The sequence below is a fragment of the Dermacentor andersoni genome, chromosome 5 (genome assembly GCF_023375885.2).
Source record: "Dermacentor andersoni chromosome 5, qqDerAnde1_hic_scaffold, whole genome shotgun sequence".
Lineage (NCBI taxonomy): Eukaryota > Metazoa > Arthropoda > Arachnida > Ixodida > Ixodidae > Dermacentor > Dermacentor andersoni.
The window spans coordinates 85,546,264-85,567,947 of NC_092818.1; the positions used below are offsets into that span (position 1 = coordinate 85,546,264).

Sequence of the window (21,684 nt, forward strand, 5' to 3'; positions counted from 1 at the left end):
GTCATGTTACCTAGCCGGCTCGAGGTTTATCATTGAAACGGATCACTGCCCTCTCCAATGGCTGCAGATCATCTCTCCCAAAAATGGCCGCCTCCTGCGCTGGAGCCTCGCTTTGCAACAATATTCCTTTGAGGTGCGTTACAAAAAGGGGAGTCTCAACGGTAACGCCGATGGCTTAAGTCGAAGCCCCTAACGTGGGAATCAGCCTCAAAATTGCTTGTTACTGATGTTTTTCTTCCTGAGGCAGGATTTTTAACCTATTGCTTTTGTGTAGTGTTTCAAAGTGATGATGTGCTTTTTAGTGCAATTTTTCCGATTTGTGGACGCGTTCTGAGTGCTGCTAAACTACTGTAAGGAACTAGGCAGCAGTATAAAAGGGGAAAGAGCCTGGCAGGGCTTAGTGAGGGTTGTGCCGTGCTTGCTGACTGAGCGGTTGACTTTCGGCGTAGTTCTAACGCTTGCCGGAAACGAGAACAAAAATGTCAACTCTCCCGAAGTCACTTTGCAGTGTCCTGTGTGCACCTGAACGTGAGAACGAGGCCTTCTCTGTGCGCTGCGCTCAAGAAACGCCAAAGGACGCCCGACTACGGTTATGAGCATCATCGAGCGACATCCCTCCGGACAGCGGATGCAGTCCCCTGACCATCGGGATCTCCTTCCCCCGGCGGGGCGGTCTGTTACGTTTCGCCTACAACGCGCGGTAATGCCGGCGCGGATGCAACGGACGCCGGGGCTTCGTTCAAAGCGGCGGACATTTTGGCCCGTGCGTCGCCGCCGCAACGCTTCCCCGCCAAGCGTGTCCAGGCGTGTTTCAGTGCCACGTGTCTTCGTGTGTGCGTGTGTGTGTGTGTGCCCTCGCTTGTCAAAGCGCGGCAGCCGGGGAGCGGAGTTCCCCGAATGAGGAGCCTGGAGGTCTCTCGGCTCAACCGTTCGCGCCGTCGTGTGGGCGGGTTGGCGATGCGTCACTGCACTCGGTTCAGCAGGTCTCTCGGCTCAACCGTTCGCGCCGTCGTGGGCTCATGCTCCGCCGTCCCGTGACCTTCATCCCGTGACCTTCATCCCGTGACCTTCCCTTTTGGACCGCGACGCCGAGAGTATAAGAGCAGCTGCCCCCGGACGCCAAGAGAGAGGCTCCGATTTGTACTGTTGAGTTACGTGCTCTCCCGTCTCTCCACTTCGGTCGACCTGACCGGCCACTCTTTTGCTATGTTAGAATAAACAAGTTGTTCTGTTACCAGTCTTCTCTTGCTTTGCCGGGACCTTCGGATGCTTCCAGTGCCCCAGGCCGCCAGGCCAACGCTACCCTTGGGGCTTGCGACCCATTGGCAATAACGGGCGTCAGCACCGAGACCCCAACAACTCGTGCCAGAGGTGCGATTCCAACACCCCGTAGTGCCAGAGTACTGTTAGTGAACTTAAGAGTTGGCTCTGTGTTGGTGCGCGAACGTTCGTATCGTCAAGGACATGCGGACAGTCCGTTGTGTACGTCCTGCGGCTTCTGAGAGACACATAAAGACTTATATTGGAGTGTCCCGCATTCGTCATGCACTGTGCACTGCTAATTAAGAAATAAGGACTGATTGGACTCAAGTGTACGACCCTTGATAGTTGCCTTTTTCCAAAAGGGAGTGTTGCTCAACGCGAGTTTCATGCAGAAAACTGATTTGGTCTCCCACTTATAGGCATTTTTTTCGTGTTCCTACTTTCTTTTGTCCGTGCCTCGGTCATTTGTTTATTTCCTGTTTTCTTTCCCATTTCTTTGTTTCTTATCTTCTCTTTTCATTCCCTCCTCCCGAAAGAGTAGGCAGGCGTTGTGCCCCTCTCGGTGGCAGTAGTCAGCTTGCTCCCTCCCTGTTTCCTTTGTGTTTTGTATGTTTTCATAATAATAATAATAATAATAATAAATAATAATAATAATAATAATAATAATAATATCACAGATTTTTTTCTTAATTCCCCATAGGAGATACCACAATTCTAATCCTTGAACTCTATTACTCGATGAGGTGGACATTACTTCCACGAGAAATCAAACTGCCTAATCAACTAATTAACAAAATTTCACTGATTAAGTTTTTAGCTAGCTACTTTGCAACGCATATTGTAATTTACGAATTGTAGAAGGTGAGATTGCAAGGCTTATCGACTTAGAACGAACTCTCAAGATGACACCGGTGTCAAGATATGAGCCGCCAAACTTGCGGTAAAATTCCCTGCCGTCCCACTTTTCCTCCTAAATAAAATGCCATTTTATGCATTCAAGCACGAAAGTAGCTAGAACGAAAAGTACTTCGTCGCAGACATTGGAAGTCAATATCTGCAAGTGGCCACACGTACCGTGAGCGTATAGGCTTAAGGCCAGAAATGAAAGCGAAAGACAGTGCGCCATTTATGTGTAGTCACACCAGCGCGCAGTGGCGTCGCAGATTTTGACAGCGTCTGATCAGGTATAGATAAGTGTTCATCACTGAGGATGAGCTCACTGTATTGCACTGTAAAAGAGCAAGAAAGCTCACCCTATAGCAAGTTTCGATAACTATTCCTGCTTCAAAGTGGCCAGTATAAGGAAAGCTACTTTAGGAACTTTTTAGGAACTGCGCTGTCAGACTGACGCCCTGACGCACGGAAACTCAAATTTGGCCTTCCTTTTTCCTTAATAGTAATGAATACTCCTACGCCAAATGAACAAAGAACAGTTTTTAGGCCACAACACTTTCTGATCTGAGTTAGCGCTGCCGTGTAGTGTACCTGAAATGTGTCACGTGGCCTAAGTCTGAATTTTCCCTTCTTGTTGCCTTTCTTTTCTGCAGCGCCAGTTGGTTACGTCGTTTGTGGTATTCTATCTTAAAAGGAGTAGAAGGCGTAGCTTGAAGGTGCCGACGTATCCAAAATATAAAGTTTAAGAAACTGCGTTCAGCGGCTCGCAAGGAGACATGCGAGGCGTCTTCTGGCCTTAGGTGGCACTGCGTCGATGATGCCCTGCCACTGCCAAGCAGGGTTCAATCTCTTGCTGCCCATTGCTTCTTGCTGGCCCTGAGGCCCCGCCGCTGCTGCTTCTCCCGAGCCGCTGTTTCCACGACCCATGCATAGCGCGCAACACTTCTGAAACCCTTGCGGATGCCACGGAGCCAATACATGCTGCGCGCAGGCTTCGCAAAAACATGCCATGACGATAGTGCTGATTACGCGCGGTAGCTGACGAATCGGGACGCACAATTAAAAAATCACCTACGCTGTCGAAAGCCCGCGGGATAAACGGGCGCCGACAAGTTGCCCATAATTCTCGGCCGTAATCCGCTTGTACGCGTTCGTGACTGCTGCGATTGAAGGCATTGCGCGCCGGCGGCAATTTTCTCCGCACCTATTTTCGACGCCGATGTTAAGCCGCTCCTTGAAAGGCTCACGTCGTGCCCGGCTTATGGTAGGCGTTCACTTTCAGTGATCAGTACTGCTGCTGAGCGTATGTAGCTGCTCGGCGCAGTTATTGCAGCAACTTCGGTTACGAAGCTACAATTATACGCGTGATTACTTCTAGCTGTCAATCTCTGAAAGAGTAACTGAATATAAGAGAGCGTAGCAGGATTGTGCGAGGAATTAATGAGGGCAGCATGCGTGAGGACGTGATGAGCGAAGCATCACTGCGTGTACATAAGCTCTAGACCATTTTTTTTTACATTACAATCGTGACAGACTAGTATGTCTCATGGTGTGTTAGTGTATAGCGTTGTGAAGCTTCGCAATATTTCTCTTTTCGCGAGCCATAAACCGCGTCGTTTAATTAGCGTTCCGTGGCATTTCGTTGCTGGAAGATACTTAGAGTGTTAGATAAGTGAAATATTTCAAGCAATGAATGAATTATGGGGTTTTACATGCCAGAACCACTTTCTGATTATGAGGCACGACGTAGTGGGGGACTCCGGTAGTTTGGACCACCTGGGGTTCTTTAACGTGCACCTAAATCTAAGTACACGTGCGTTTTCGCATTTTGCTATTTCAAGCAAATCGAACAAGAATGTTCACGATATGCGACCCCGGAAAACTGTGTCGCATGTAAAGAATCCTGAACGGAGGATCGGTGAGAGTGAATAAAGCAAAGAAAAACAGAGCCCAATTCCGCGTGTTATCCTACTATAGTGCAGTCCTACTGCATTCCTGCAGTTAACCATGCTCTCGAATAAGTTGTTGTTGATGATGATGATGTCGATAATGATGCATAGCCTCGAACATTCGCCTGCATGCATTCGGAAGTTGTATCAACTATAGCGAATATGAAGCGCGGAAACAGAATAGCAGCAGATCTTCGGCGTGACTTGTGAAATAAATAGATCGAACACGACAAGTTGCTTTTTGGCACTATACTCTCCGTCAGAGCGCAAATAACTAAGCTCGAAAGCATACGCTGCGCAAAACGTGGGAGCTTCAAAGACGAGAACCATATAGCCGCCGCTGCACCAGCCACAGGATCGTGTATATATAATATTTTGCGCCACCTGCATAGAGCGGCCCTTGTAAGCTGCATCGCCATAATCGGAGATAAAAAAAATTTGCCACAGGAAGTTAGCGCTGACCCGATTTCACAGCTCTAAAGCAGACAAAGGAACACTGCCGAGTTGCGCCCTTCCCAGCTTTCTTTGTTTCCCTGATATCGAGATATATTTAAATGGAGATGATTTAGCGCTTGATCTGTACGGCTCATCGACGTCAGTTAAGCATAGAGGAAACGCTAGTACGCACCAGTCTTTCGGACAAACTAGTTTTAGGATATATATATATATATATATATATATATATATATATATATGGCGCATAAATACGATGACAAGATTATCACGACAACGCTGGTTTCATTGCAGTGAAGTGGTGAGAACATCGCTTTTAACCTCCAGTGTGCAGGCTTCACGTGTGGCGCTTGTTTCTTTCGGGCTCAGCGAAGTAAGCTAAGCAAGCCAACAGGGTCAGGTCCTGTCTCCATGTTTAACTGTTGCTATTTTCTAGGCGACTTGGCAAGTAGTCATCGGTAACACACCTTTACCGGTCACCAGTCCAACACGCACACAAAAGAAATCTAAGTGTACTTTTGTTCATGCTTCTAAATGCCGCTGTTAAAAGAAGCCATTACGGAACGTATACAGAGTGCAGCAAAGTTGCCAAGGCAAGATTATGAAAGGAGGGCAGAACTAAGGTAAGCGAGCAACAAAAAAGCCGGCGGAAAAGTTTAGAGGCGCACGTCACACATGATAGACTGCCTCCAAACTTAGGTTTCTCAAGTCGCCACCCATGCACCTTCCACCTCCACCCCCCCCCCCCCCCCGTCCCTCCGTCCCCCTGAGGTGCCAAAAGCTTTCTCGCCTAACGAGATGCGAGGCTCCCTGCAGGGATTCGTGAAACGCTGTCAAGCAAACACTGAGCAATATTGCCATCATCATGGAAACGTCTTCTTCTCGTTCGAAGATTTTTAGTATTTGTTGCTGACACCTTCGCCGTAGCACCGCATGCGTTCTTCTTACACCAGTGCCCATCGATAACGTCATCCATGCGACGAAGAATGAAACAAGAACAGCACGCATCGTCGGTGGAATATAGACGCCATCACCTCGCCAGGTTCTCAACTAGAACAAAAAATAATAAATGAAATAATTAATAAAGAAGAAAGGCTGAGCGAAAACATATACCAAGAAACAAAGTACAAAGTGGGAAATCTTCGTCTAAACGTCGCTCGGCACAAAAGCTTTCCGATGCCTAGAGCAGGAATAAATTTCTCCACTTAATAAAATTGAAGCTTTCTAACGGGTGAACGTTCGCCATGAACGCGTTGGAGGCGACCCAGTTTCTGTCAAGCGCACTTGGCCGATGTTTATGGTTTGGCTCACTTATCTTAAAAAGGCCGAGCACTGAAGCCTTATAGGCAATGTAGCGTATCTTATGTATCAGACATTACTGAAACATTATACAACCTTCGTAATATGCTAAAAAAAAATTTGATGTAGAAAGGTGGATTTTTGACGGTGGAATCGCTTGAAGCCACCGCGTCATCGTTATTCTTCATATCGGCCACTTAAAAGAAAAAAAAGCTGAACAGTGAAGAAAAAAAACTGTCTTCCACATTTGGGTCAACCCCTTTATGCGTTAAGGGCGCGGACCCTATTGTAGGATCATAATAATAATAATAATAATAATAATAATAATAATGATCATGTGGAAGTCGGCGCTCTGTCACGGGTGGTGGAAAACAATGGCCGCCCAGTATCATGACATCAAAAAAGGGCAAACCAATGTATTTGCTTCGAACATGGAGAGTTTCGTCAGCTGCGATAGTTTTTGCAAGCTGCAAATAGAGCCGCTTCATGTGAATGGCCAAAGAAAGCTGGACATTGTGCCATGTCGCGTCGGTGCCATATCTTTGCCTATACCAACAGTCAGAGTGCGGGTAACGCTTGTGCAATATTCTTTTTTTCGTTCTCTCTCTTTGCGGCACGCCAGCGCTGGACGCTGAGAGCATCGTGCCAAGTGCTCAGCTTCCAGACAAAAAACTGATCACTCCCAACCCAGTTTATATATTGCTGTACGCATAAACAAAGTGTTGACGTCGAACGAGGAAGTAGAGAGAGTATTAGTTAAAAATAATAACAAGAACTATTCATAAGCAAGCGAGATACAGACGTCGCTGGAACCAACAATGCCCACGGTTAAAGAAATGTGATGGGAATGCGTTGCGCAGCGTAGAATAGCGATGATACGATCCAGTAGGTCAACGATGGCACAGCAGCGGCGGTGCACACCGACACCAGCCTGAACCACTCAAGACGACTCCCACCAAAAGCAAGTAGTGAGGTTCCGCAAGACGGACTGCTTGGCAATTTCCTCCTCTAGTTTCTGTGCTTCAGTCCATCACCTTTCCTTCTCTTCTCAGGCGTCCCTCAACTCTCATTACGTTTGGTTATCGTGTGCTACTACTGCATGTAAAAGCGCCTCCGTTATCTCGTTTCGGTCCAACGGGAAACTGTCCCTAGTACAGCTGTCGCCTATGATAGGAACTTTAACATATATTTATGGGTTCACAGGTACTTCAACCACATTAGAGGCACATCAGTGACCTTAATCGCAATAAACACCGCAAGTGGCATAGATAACATTGCGTGTGCGTTCCAGCAGACCTGCACCATTTGCCACCGTTCATATTATTTTTTATTTTCTTTATCTTTTTTGCAGTTTCAACACAGGCACGTGATGCAGAGCTTCATGTTAATCCCGTGGGGTTTTTATTTCGGACTACAGCTGTATGCAGGCGGGACAAAACGTAAGCAGAACACGAGGCAGTAATTAAATCACGCTGGAGGCATGCCGGAAGTTCAGAGTCTCAAACGCAAATGTATCGCTGTCATACTCTGTCATTGGTGAGGCAGTTGTCTCACACTATACAAGTTTTGATATGTTTACAAGACATGCAGCCTGTCCCGTTTACTGTTGAAGACGTTTGTACATTGTCAAAAGCATGGATATTGGGAGTATATATAGCCCAACTGACAGCCGGCAGTTGTCAGGAGCCGGCAGTAGGTGTCGCAGCATCGTCTGCGCCATTGTACCACACCGCACATTCCTCCTTCTCCTTCAATCCCGTTTCCCCCTTCCCCAGTGCCAGGTAGCCTACTAGGCTCAGCCTGGTTAACCTCCATGCCTTTCCCTTATGACCTCAGTTCTTTACGGCTGTCGTGCGTATACACCACGACATGTGGTCGCGCCCTTGTGCGCTCTTTGTGCTGAGGTCTTACCTTCATTCCATTCTTTGTAAAGTCCTGCTATACTGGAAGTACAGAAGTCGTAGAAAGCTGCTGCAATTTTACTCCTTAAATAATTACGGCAAAGCTCCACCTGTTCTACGAGGTGGCGCCCTTCGGCATTGAGTTAATATACCTAGAAAACGCCATGCAAACCTACAGTACAGCACATAGCTGAACCAGACAGACCCGCTCTAATGAACACCATTCGTATTGTTCCCGAATGCACGCTCGGCAAGGTCAAGCGCTTTCGACTTCGCTACCAACACGCCGTAATATCTTACAACAGCATATGGAGCGATTTTTCGAGGTGACTCCGTTACGTGCAGTTGCCGACGCTAGCGACTAGCCAGCCCGCATCATTCCGTGTCTCCCCTCAAGCGCAGCGCCCGCAACATTCACGTAACTGCACTCGTGAAAGTGGACTTGATCCAGCGACAGGACAAATCACCTATTCGACGAAGCGGCAAAGGAAAACAAAAAGCGCAGTGACAACGTGCTTATGGGTACTGGCCCCACCGGCTCATTCGCGCTGTCCAAGATAAGCCATAAGCGAAAATGCATGCACAGGAAACGCCTGTCCATGGCAGTGGTGTGCTTACTGTGTGCGCGCGGAATGAAAGGCGTGGCAGTAGCGCGAGAGCATGGCATAGAGAGGGATGCGGGCAGCAGTGCCAAGGCACCGCGGTTGCGGGCTGGCCGAGATCCATCATCGCACCTCTTCGGTGGAGGCCAGAGTGCCGGTCAAAAGTGGAGCGCGGGGAGTGCGCTCCGCTTCTGTGCGCGGCGCCTATCAAAGCCGCTTAGCGTTACATAAAAAAAACCAATTTGTTCTCTCCAGTCGCACGGTTCCTGTTGCTGTTACATTGCGCGTGTGAAATACTGCGAGCATTCGCCGCCTCCGCTTGGGCTTCCGCCCATTAACGTGCGGTAACACTTAGTCGCTACCTATACTCTACGTCCATCTGAATGCAGCTACATCCATCTGAATGGACGCATTTAATGAGTGGGCCACGGCGAGTCACGTTCGAATGCGATGAATCAAACGCCTGACTCCTTATGTTATGCTGGCGAGCTGGTTATTCTCGGTTTCGCTCACTGTTTCGTAATTTGTTTCCGGTCACGTGTTCTCACAGCACCGATCGTTAGTTAAAGGTTTCCTATAGTGATGTTTTATATCAGTGAAGCATGTACTTGCTGCGAGTTACATGTTGTATTCAGAAATGGTACGCGAGCCTGCTGTATACGCCATTACTCGAGGAGCTGCGTCGGTGGTTCGACACTGTTTTCTTTGCCAGATCGAGGCAGTTAGCCGGCTTTAGGCTTGATCCTCCCCCTTTGTTCACACGTTCCTGGGCATAGTAAAACGAGCCTGTCGCAGCAGTGAGGTGTCTTCGATCGCCGGCACGCGTAAATTTGAGCGTGGTGCAGCATAGCTTTTACTGTTGTTTTACACACACCTGAATCAGGCATGTTTAAGTCACAGGCACTTATTTATCTGTGCTGCCGAGAAAGGAATGCTTCCGACACAGCTAAATAGTCCTGTCGGCGTCAGTATTCATTAGGCTCTAAAGGTGTGGTTCAGCACACTGATCGTTCCCACGCGTGGAGGACATTTCCTTAGGCTCGTGGACACGGTGTTTGACGGATGAAGTAGTTACACCTATTTACATACTACGATCAGTAATTTGATCGGTTAGCTGTAATCTCAATGCTGCGACGTCTCATACGGCTCACTTTCAAAGAAAAGTACTCTTACTTTTAGTTAGCACATGCCCTGTCGGAACAATTATTGTACGACAGCCATGTTTCTTGTCTGTAAAAATAGTGATTCGTCATTCGAATACCGCTCGCGGTATTCAAATGAAGAGATATGATGAGAATGAATGATGAGATATACCCGCCTCGGTGACTCAGCGGCTACGGCGTTATGCTTCCAAACACGAGGTCGCGGGTACGATTTCTGACCCCTGTGCGCGCATTCTGATCAGTGTGCCATGCAATTACGCTCGTGTACCACGATTTCTTGCTTGTTCAAGCCCGGCAGGTCAAAATTATTTCGAAACCCTTACGCTACGGCGTTTCTGGTATCCCGATCAATCATTGCTTTGGAACGCTTAACTATACCAATCAACTTCCCGATAACTTGCCGACCTTTCTCCCGCTCTACGATGTCAGCCAAGAGATGATTCGGAGACAAAGCAGGGGCTTCAGAACAAAGACGACCCGTGCCTGCAGTCGGGCGTAAGGGGCTCAGCCGCGTTGCTGCAACTTCGCAGTCGTAGGAAAGTCCAGTGAACTTCCGTGTAAAGGCTTCGCGTGCACGAAGCTGCCTCTGCTCTACAGCAGGCCACAGCGCCACATGCGAACGCTCCTCTACGAAGCCGCACAATGTAAGCCCGAGTCGCGATTAAAGGGCGACGTAGCCCAGGAAACTTAAGCGCGCACGCAGTAGTATATACTCCGATGAGTACACTCTTTACATTGTTATGTTGTGGCTACGCACGCATTGGACTTGGTTTGACATCAGTTGTTTGATTCGAGCATTAGAGTACAGCGTTCTGGGGAACAAGCTGTTTTCGTTGGAAGAAGGCGGTAAAACGCGGCCCCGAATGCACTAAAACACGTCCCCGGCCACATCATTGTTGGCAGCATCGGCATGGAGACGAAAAGGCTGCTCGCACCCAGACTTGTGCGTAACGAATTACATGTCAACAATTACGTGTAATGAATTACATTTTTTGGTAATATTGTAATTTAACGATCACTTTGTTGAATCGGTAACGCTCACTGTAATTCGACTGCATATTTCAGTAACCCCAGTTGCATGTAACCAGCTACATATTTTGACGAAACGTGCCGTACGATAGGCGACGCAACGTTGAGTACTTAAAATTGGTGGGTACTGTGGTGTCCAAAGGGATAAAAACTTATACAATAGGTGACCTCCTTTCCACCATCAGCGTCGTGCAGCTACGCTTCGGTCACCTTAACATAGCAGCCTTGCAGATTTTCACACCTCTCTCTGTACTCCAACCTCCTGAGCTTTTCTCTTATTAATCTCTCTCTCTCTCTCTCTCTCTCTCTCTCTCTCTCTCTCTCTCGGAAGCGATTTCAGACGGCCTTCATGGGCTGTAAGAGCTTCTGCTCAATTCCAATTCCTAGCTTAGGGCCGTCTGTGCTTGGCTTCTGGGGCAGATAGAAGCCGTTGGCCGTTAAGCGCATATGTTTCAATCTGTTTGACAAATACGTGACCTGTATACGCCGATTTATGTGATTGTAGCACACGAACACTGTTTTTAGGGTTAATAATATGCAGCTTCATACTAAATTACATTACAGATTTTGCCATCTTTTCAAGCAACGTGAACGCGTGCTGGGGTCTGTTATACTTAGTCGTTTGAGTCTGTATGGCTAAACAACGAAGGATGCCGGAAGAAGGTCCACCCGCGATGTTGGCCGACATATTGTAAGGGCGCTTCTTTGGTTCGAAGTGATGGCCACTTCAAACGTACATGCCAGGGAATGACCTATGGTGGATTTTTCAGCTTATAACTAGCCCTATCGGGAGTGCCTTCCCCTGGCCTCAGCAACAATGAAGCACTGCGTTTCATAGAGGATGCAGACCCGAGCATCGCGACATTTTGAGTAACCACAGTCTCGTGAAAAAGTTGTTCGTACGTTACAACACACTCATCTTATCTTGCGCGCACATTGAGCAAGTTTTCAGTGCCGCTGCAGACATCTTCATAAGAAGGCGAAGGAAACGTACTGACGAAACTTTCGAAATTCAATTCTTCGTGAATATAAACTGCGTGTGAAGGGCTGCAAAGGACGCATTAAGAGGCAGGCCAGCTCGTTCTATTTGCTGTATTTGTGCAATGTTCGTAAAGGTACGGAGGAAAAAAAAGTTAAAGTAATCGATTACAATTTAATAATCGCTCAATTAATTTCGTGGAGCAGTAATTGACAACTCTAATCAACTAAATTTTTAAAGAATTGTAAACGTAATCGGTCACTTTTCTCCTGCAACGTGTACAAGCCTGAGCGCACTTTCTCCCATCCAATACTGTATCTCAGAGGCTGCTGATTTTAATCTAAAGTGCTCTCCACCATGAAATGAGTTATGCAGCTGCCCACATAAAAGCACACCGCAGTTGTTCCAGCTGCTGCCAAGCGATGCGGGATAACGTGCGCGCAAGAAACGCGCTGCATTGCCCGGACCTTCTGAGTCGCCGCAATCCTAAGTGCCATGGAGCTTTCTCAGCGTCAAACAGGCAACACGCCGCCTTGAGGCATTGTTCGCAACTAATTTGTTACATATACGAAAAAAGGAGACTTGCACAAGTGGTTGTTGCTCTTTTTAGCACTGCGCTAATTTGGGCCGGTTGGTACATGAAAGCCACGCGGGCCGTTGGGACAATGATACACTACGTGACCGCGCGAACTTGCCAAGGGCGTAACTACTCCCTCCCTCCTATGCCTTGTAACCAGTCGCCTAGCTACGTGCGCGCGTGTAAATACATGCCACACTTTGAGCGATGCATCGATCATCTTGAAGATATATAGAGAACAAAGAACGAGCAAAATTTTTTGAAGCATTTGCTATTCACAAGCATGCTGAATCTTGCGTCTGTGAGCACTGCGTATATTTATTCAAGAAGCACTCGTCAAATCTAGAATGGGATTGCTGAACGCGTACTGATCTTTTGAGCCTGATGACGACTACAGATAGCCCCTCACTAGAAAAAGCATGATGGTTGCTACTCAACGGTCGTATCTGTCGTCTGCCCTTCTCCCGTCCAAAAGCGTTATTTGTTTTTAGTATGTAGGAATAACCAAGTCGCCAGCTGAGAGGCAGCTGGGTGCCAGGCTGACATGTGCGGAAACGCGTTATGTGGTTAAAGTTTTGTTGAGTGCTTAGGGTGCTAGCTCGCAGGCGCGTCCGCTAAGTATCATAGGGTTCGTTTTGCTTCGTTCTGTCACATTCGCGTGCTCGCACTGCACCACTTCATCAACATAACATTGCGCCGTGGTTCTGCACCATGCAACGACGCACCACCGTTATGCGACGACGCCGCTTCAATACCGCACGCAGCAAAGCCGCATCATCGGCGGGAGGACGGTACCGCCACACCTGAGAGCTCGAAAGTCAAGCGTTGACAAAACCACCGACTAGCCCTGATTCTGCCATCACCGGTCTAGCTCACAGCCATGTACTGAATGATTCGTCTGCCAAACAAGTCTATCCTATTAATTATATTTTTCAGTCGAAAACACACGTTGCGAGAAACCGTGGCGGCACCGGACAGCAAGAGACAAGATGATACCGTGAAGACACAGCATGCCATCAATGTACCGAGGACAAACTTGTGTGCGCCATCGCGTAACTTCCGGAACAAGCGAGGGGTAGCCGTTAAAAAATAGGCAAGCTCGCCACACTTTGAGACTTCACGGTCGTCAGGATGCAGCAAATAAAAACCTGTGGCTTCTAGTCACTCGATCCGCCTTCTGCGTTCATTCATGAGCGCGCTTCCGCGTATTCCTTCGCGCCGTCGACACGCCTATCGCGGCGCCACACAAGCAAGCCGATCAATGTAAGAGCACTTCTGAGCCCCAATCCAGGGTAACCACTGAAACGCCACCTAAATGAGCGAACTGCTGCTTCCGGCGACGGAAACACGTTGCCCCGCAAGAAATTTTGCTTTTCTCCGTGTTCCCCACTCTCTTCACGCTGCCTCGCAATCCCCACACTCTCAATTAGAACCCGCGTCCCTCCCCAACAAAGCATTCCACCCAGTCGCACCCCGTCCGCATTTCTCGTGCAAGGAAGAGGAGTCGCCGTTTCAGGGCCACGCCACCTCGTGTTTGCGGTTGCCAAGCCTGAATGATCGAGGGAGAACGGTCGACAGCTCGGCGGCGCAGAGGCTGGGCGACACTAGAAAGCCGCGAGGCAAGCCTCCCTTTGTTTTGGGACCATGACTGGCCTTTTATGGCTAGCTGCTACTGCTGCAGTTTTGTGGTGCTAGAACTGGAACGACGCGGGGCCTGAACCCTCCGCACGGTGGCAACCCTTTAGCTCGAGTAGCGTGGGCATCCATTGCTCTGGGCTCCCCCGTCGGGGGATGGAGCCATTAGCACAACACATGGCCCCCAGCCTCGCCTGCACGGCTGACGTCCCATCCACCCTCTTTCTACCCATCTTGTTCTGCATTGTGAAGATTCCAGTAGTCCTGCCTGAACGCGTACGAGTGCCTTTGTATGTTTGGGAACGCGCTGTGAAAGCTATATCAGTCTTTTACGACGTCACGGTCGTTATGGCTCTCACTTTGCCGGCAGTCGCTTCAAGCCGCGTCTCACCTTCCACTGTTTCCGCTCTTCCTCAGTATACATTATTTGCCGTCACGGAGCATGGATAAGGCATACGAGCTGTGGTGCCTGGCTGCCAACCTGGATATCTCCACCAGGCATCTGTCGTTGTACGGCTAAATCTTTTCGGGATGGCGGTGCACGGCCGCGCCATGCAGATCTCCGAGCATTAGTTCAGAGACGGGGTCGCAACGAGGCTTTGTGGTTTGCCTCGAAGATGTGAACTGGTGAGGTAGTGAGGGCAGCGAGAGACCGTCAATCAGTCGGAAACTAACTAAAGATGCCAGTGTCGTTTGCAGCTTTCGGTAACAGCGACGATTACGTGTCACCTCTTATGCAAAATCAAAATAGCTCCTGTGTGCACCCGCTGCAGCAAAAGTGGGGAGAATGAAAATCGGAATGAAAGACATTGTACCGCTTGGCTTACAACGGACCATTCCCCCTGACAGCGCAGCTGGCAAACACCTGAAATTCCTGTTGTTTGAAGCTTGCGGCCTACTCTAAATGTGCTTAAAGAAAACGTTGATTTTTTTCACCTGTTGGACGAGGAGAGCCTTCGATGGAAGGGGTTGTCCTAATGGGGATAGGATAATTTCCATAAAGCAATAGCTGTGAAGTAAGTCCCTCTTGATGCACACAATGGTAGTTCCAAGCAGCAATTGGCAGTTGAGCCACCGACGGTGGAGCTGGCCTGTGCATCCTCTGCTGCAGAGTCTTTGCTGTGCGTTGTGTCAATATGTCTGGTGAGGCAGCCTTCATGAACGTTGAAATTAGAGGGTTCTGTAAACTTGTGCTCACCAAAGGAAAAGCCCGTTTCTGCAGGAGCAACAGTTGGGTCCTTGTGTATAGGAGCAGAGGGTGATTGCCTCATCTCGTCACGTCGGAGTGCTCCATAAACCTCATCATTCGTGCTGACTTCTGCCGTACGTCGTTTCTTTCTGGGCCTTGTGGGTGGGGGTGATTTCCTGGTCATGGGTGGCGTCCGCTTTTTTACGTATGCCGGTGGGAAAATGCAAGGTATGACGTGATCTGCCGGCATGGTTCCCTTTGGAAAATCAAGCAAAATGTTGCCACCAAACTCAGTGAAGTATCTTTTTTCAACCATCATTTCCTTCGTAAAGCGCTTGTTGCAAACGGCATCTTTTTGGATCAGCACGTGGTCTATGCGAGGAATGGCTTCTGCCCAGTTTTTTCTTGATCTTTTTCTACTTTTCATCTCGCGCAATATGCGCAGGCTTGTTCTTATGTGGCACAAAATAAAATATTCGTGTGCAGTTTGTCAATACGGCCACCAACAATTCACAAGTGCGGTCCTGTTGCGCGGGCAATATTGCAAATCATGGTACAGGTGCTCCAGAAAGTAAACGGAGCGCGCGAGCTCTTGCTGAACTGCATCTCCCGGCGCTAACAGCGGTATCGCGAGCTAGGTAGCACACGCAAAGAAAATTTGCGGTGCCTTTCGATATGCTTTTAAATCCTGCCTAATTAAGGGCCCAGGCGAATGAGCGCTAGTTACAGTAGTCGACGCTAGGGCAACCTTTACGCACTTGCAGAAACGACTTATTTCCGTGCCATTGACTGAAACAGCGGCATGACCACCGCGGCAATCATCGCGTTTCCAAAGAGACAAACTGCGGACAGTGACAGGCGCCGTGCGTTTATCAAGCAAACGGTTCTGGCGAGAGCTGTTTGCCACTGATAAATAGTTGTGGCACCCTCAGAAACCTCCCGTTGGAAGAAGTCGACCGTTAGAAGAAGCGCTCCTTCTTCGGAGCCGCCTATGAGGCAGCGGTCAAAAACATGTCGCATGATAACCCTGACAACCGCATATTACGTTCGCGCATGCCATGTAGTATACGCACTGCTGCCACTAGTACACGCAGATGTGGTTCGGCCACCGCTCGCACACTCCGTTTACTTTCTGGGGCACCTGTACCTGATGACGTTTCAACCGTCTAGCAGGAGCTCTTCAGCGTCTGAACTCTACGAAATGCGCATAGACAGGCAGCCTTTCGGATCACCTTGACTTAACCTTGCTAATACCAAGTGAGCGCCGTCATGCAGTGTGGTCTGATCTTTATCTACAACGAACCTCTTTCTTCTGCAGCTGCCATATTTCACCACTCCTTAAGCGAAATTTGCACAATAGCCGCCAACATACACGACTTGGGAGCATCAAAATATCTGCAGTACACCCCGTGTTCTTGAATCAGTCTGAGATGCCTTTCCCATCGAAGATCTGAAATAAACCGCTCGTCTGCATAAATGGCGAACCACATTTCGTACAAGTGATCCCCTAGTTAATACCACTTCCACCATCGTTGTTGTTTTTAGGTCGCGCTTGAGTTTCCAAGCGTTCCATTCAAGGCAATACGAAAGAAACCCGAGCAGCGAAAAGGTGTGCAGACCGGAAGTATTTTTGCACAGAAATAATCTTACCTTCGTCTAGAAAGTAGGCACCACACGCCTCGAGGAATGGCACCTAAGTACACACTTGTTCCGAGCGCTGTGATTCTTCGGAAACAAAACGGCCAGTGCCCTCTTCAACATAGGCATTTCGTAGAACAGGCTAGCGCACATCTGTTCGGCATCACCCGTTAAGCCTTCACGCATTCAAAAGACGCAATAAATAAACTGTCAGCGGCAAAGAATTTAAAAAACGAACGCGCGCACCAGGCGAAACAAGGTAGGAGCATGTAGGAGCACGGTGGGACAGCTGCCGGGTGCCGCAGTGCCGGAAATTGCCGCTTCCGGCACGCGGTGACGTCAAAATCTTGCCTCGCCGGCCAGAAGAGGCTTTGCCGCTTTGCCGTGTTCAATTGGCTTCAAAGACGGTGCTCGCAGTTCGTGGCTTCATTGGACAGAGTGCAAAATGATCGTTACGCGCGATGCTGATAACGATTCGCGGGTGAGCGGCCTGACTTTAGGAGCAAGCACGTCAGCGTTTCTAGCGTCGACGTCGGTGCTCTGTAGACAGGGCGGCAGATGAGAACGCGGCGTCTCACTGCCCGAAATCAAAGCAGCCTCGCTGTTGCCCCGATCCAGCCCGCGGCGCAAGGCCTTCGTCGGCTCCCTAATCACCGCCGCTCGATAGGCGTGCCACAAAGGCGGAGACGAGCCATCATGGCGAACGCAAAAAAAAAAAAAAAAAAAAAAACACCATCGCCAGCTTTCGCTACTCCCACTATTTGCTCCCGCTAGAGCAGGACGACGGAAACGGCGTGCTAACGTACACTATATCGTCTATAGCGGTGTGTATTGTACGAAAACCTCTTCGCGGTTACCACATGAATTTAGCCAACATTCTAAACATCATCCTACGACAACCGACAACTTCTTAGATATCGTGTAAGAAAAGTGTGCGCCTTCGTAGTGTGGCTGACGTGTGTTTGAGCCTGCTGGTGAAAGGAGATCGTTTGTCGTTGTCCGGCTATCTGTGGTTCTCGTTTCGCGTGTTCGTGTGCATTGTTCAGGCCGAGTGTTTGTCACGTCATTCTTTTATTCCGGTTTACCATGGTGAGAGCGCCACCCCGCGTAAAACAAAAATATTTAAATACGTAAAACCACGCCATCTCTGCCTATTAATCTTATCGTAAAGCCATAAACACGTCACCGTTAGCTATTAAGAACCGCTGACAAGTTCTCTGTCTACTGGGAAGGGTATTTGGTGGGAAATGCTATGAATGGTATGTGATTATTTTGGGTGCTTGCGCTACGTCTTGTTTATTAGTGGTTTGTTTCCGGATATGGAGATCGTGCTGAGAAATAAATTAATACATTTCAATCTCGTTTACAGGTGAATCGTCAATTTAGGACGCGTGCGAGCACGTTCCGTTGCAATGTGTGCAACTTTTGTGAAAGTGGCGACCATTACAGCGTGCTAACGACAGAAACGCCGCAGGCTCTACTTTCTAAACTAAAGAAAAAGAAGCAAATAAGGTTGCATCTTTTAGCATTGTTAACCTTGTGGTTTTGTTTTGAATCCGGAAAAAGAAGCCTCTTTCATCAGCGCGCGCACGGCGCGTGACATGCTACTAATGACGCCTCGCGAGTGAGCCAAATTCGCCGAGGTGTAACTCGGGTGGATAATTGACCTATGGGCTGTGAACAAGCGAGCACGTCCGTATCGTGAAACGGTACACTGCTCTTAACAGCGCTCACGTGACGCTCCCGCATTTAGATATATACTATTGGAGGAAGTTACGGTTCCGCCTTTTTACCCACATTGTGCTCGCGAGAGACCGTAAAAGTGTCGCGAAGCGCAGCAATCACGTCCAAATCGGTTTCGCTGTCTGCGTCTCCGCAAAGGGGCTGCCATTCGAAAGCGTGACTGGCGGCTACAGAGTTCGTCTAATTGCTCACAGACACTTTCAATTTCTTTTTAACCAACCAACTCTCTGCCTTCGAGGTATATATCAGGCGGTGTGTCAGCGTTGAATTAAATGCAGTATGTTCCTTAGAGGGACTATCACAAAACACAGACAGACAGACAGACAGACAGACAGACAGACAGACAGACAGACAGACAGACAGACAGACAGACAGACAGACAGACAGACAGACAGACAGACAGACAGACAGACAGACAGACAGACAGACAGACAGACAGACAGACAGACAGACAGACAGACAGACAGACAGACAGACAGACAGACAGACAGACAGACAGACAGACAGACAGACAGACAGACAGACAGACAGACAGACAGACAGACAGACAGACAGACAGACAGACAGACAGACAGACAGACAGACAGACAGACAGACAGACAGACAGACAGACAGACAGACAGACAGACAGACAGACAGACAGACAGACAGACAGACAGACAGACAGACAGACAGACAGACAGACAGACAGACAGACAGACAGACAGACAGACAGACAGACAGACAGACAGACAGACAGACAGACAGACAGACAGACAGACAGACAGACAGACAGACAGACAGACAGACAGACAGACAGACAGACAGACAGACAGACAGACAGACAGACAGACAGACAGACAGACAGACAGACAGACAGACAGACAGACAGACAGACAGACAGACAGACAGACAGACAGACAGACAGACAGACAGACAGACAGACAGACAGACAGACAGACAGACAGACAGACAGACAGACAGACAGACAGACAGACAGACAGACAGACAGACAGACAGACAGACAGACAGACAGACAGACAGACAGACAGACAGACAGACAGACAGACAGACAGACAGACAGACAGACAGACAGACAGACAGACAGACAGACAGACAGACAGACAGACAGACAGACAGACAGACAGACAGACAGACAGACAGACAGACAGACAGACAGACAGACAGACAGACAGACAGACAGACAGACAGACAGACAGACAGACAGACAGACAGACAGACAGACAGACAGACAGACAGACAGACAGACAGACAGACAGACAGACAGACAGACAGACAGACAGACAGACAGACAGACAGACAGACAGACAGACAGACAGACAGACAGACAGACAGACAGACAGACAGACAGACAGACAGACAGACAGACAGACAGACAGACAGACAGACAGACAGACAGACAGACAGACAGACAGACAGACAGACAGACAGACAGACAGACAGATAGATAGATAGATAGATAGATAGATAGATAGATAGATAGATAGATAGATAGATAGATAGATAGATAGATAGATAGATAGATTCAAAGCGCCTGGAGTTCGCAAAGAGTGGGTAGCATAAGAAGTTGGCGTCGGAAAGATGAAGACCAGAAAGCTGGTGTACTGGCAATTCACTTGGTATCAGACATAACCCATTACATGCTGCATACATGTTTGAGAAACTTACACGGTGCCATTTCCTTGAAATCGAGTTTCAGGCCAATGAGACGCTCTTCTGCTTTGCATGTTATTGATTTACTTCTACAAACAAGCGATCCGCCACAGAGACTGCCTCGTTCTACTGTACACGTTTTATTCTTTGCTATTTAGTGCTATACCAACTCCGTGTTTTGTGCTGTTTATATTACGTCCACTGAGCGCATCGACCGCCGACAACTGCCGCTGTAGCGCCGGCAGCTCACAAGACGTAGTTTTTCGTTACGAGTGTGCACACTTGAAAGTGGGCGAAAGGAAAACAAGAAACGATACAGACGAAGTAGCACCATGGGGAAAGACATTCAGCAAGAGCTGACACTCCCATATAGCTCAGCGACCGAATTGAGTGCAGTGCACCAAGCCGCCGGCATTAATACGTGAACGACACTTCCGATTTCACTTTTGGGCGCGTGCATTCTGAACGCTAGCTGGAACGCGTTACGCCGGCTGCGGTGATCGGGGCGGCATTTTTTTTTTTTTTACTTCTACTGCTCAACCACGCGCGGCCTTTGTTTCGTTTGTTTTATTATTTAGTGAAAATGATTGTGAACTATCTTTACGAGCCTCCATCGAATCTGTGCCACGTGCACTTTCGCAAGGTAGGCGCAAGACGCCTTGTGAAATGAGAAAATGTTTATTTTTTTTTTCTATATAAATGCTCCTTCCGGGCTTTTTGTGCATTCAACAATGTTGTGGCACCAGGTGAGCAGCAGTGGTTCCCGTTCTAAGCTCCACCGGATGGCATCAGCTGAAGAAAGTAAAAACAAGCATGCGACATTTTGGTAGGTGGACCTTATAGGAATACTGCGTGCAGAGGCGAAACGTGCGAAAGTGGTGAATGGGAGGCATTACAAACAAAAGCAACTCGCTTTTACATGCACGATGTAGAAAATACCCGACTCAAGCCAAACAGTACCATAAAACATGAAGGAAACATCTGATTTGCAAGCATTCCCCCATTTCCGGGCATTATTTCGTTTATTTCGTGCACCTTAAGAACACAGTTATACACGGGCGACTGCGCGTTTCCAAAACAACTTGGCCTCATCTGACGCGATGGTACGCTACGTACACAGAGGTGGCCACAACGCAGGCTCTCAGCCAGACCATGCTAGACCCTCGCAAAATGCATTCTACTACTCGCACTCAAGGCAAATGCGTGGGTGCAAAACCTGTTTCTAGTCGTTTAGAAGACAATTATTATTACGTTATTATTAGGTATTACAACAATTTTCGAGTTACAAGCTCCTGGTTTTTGAGCTCCTCGGCGTTATCTTCTGAACCGTTCTGCCGGCGCAGGCTACACGCTCCCATGTTATCGTTCTTGGCAATCGCTCGTCGCGTTTTCGACAAGCGCGAATACCGAAAGAAGGTATACGTTGTTGCGGGGCCATAAAAAGCATCACAAACTTGTCCCACTAAGATTCAGTACACGTCAAACTATGCCACCACGGCCGAGCTATTTTTATCTAACTGCGTCACAAGTCTCAGATCGTGCAGTGAGCCTAAAACACGGAGCAAACGTGGCCTAAAGTGCTTGAAATGCGTCGCAGTCTGTCAAACAAAACTACTCATATTGCCGTAGTCCAATAGTGCAGCGGTGCCGTGTCGAAGTAAGAATGCGCCGGGAGCACAAGCCAGGCTACGCAAAAAAAAAAAAAAATAACAAAAGA

The 21,684-nt window shown here is 48.5% G+C and overlaps 1 protein-coding gene and 1 long non-coding RNA gene across 4 annotated transcripts in view; one reads left to right on the forward strand and one right to left on the reverse strand.

The window, feature by feature from the left end:
* Positions 1-17,679, reverse strand: part of LOC129385025 (uncharacterized) — a 204,879-nt gene extending 187,200 nt beyond the window's left edge. The window contains exon 1 of the long non-coding RNA XR_008612556.1: positions 16,584-17,679. This is a non-coding gene — a long non-coding RNA (uncharacterized lncRNA). The remainder of the gene's footprint in view (positions 1-16,583) is intronic.
* LOC126530830 (roundabout homolog 2-like) overlaps positions 1-21,684 on the forward strand; it is a 190,803-nt gene that overhangs the window by 84,967 nt on the left and 84,152 nt on the right. The window lies entirely within an intron of this gene.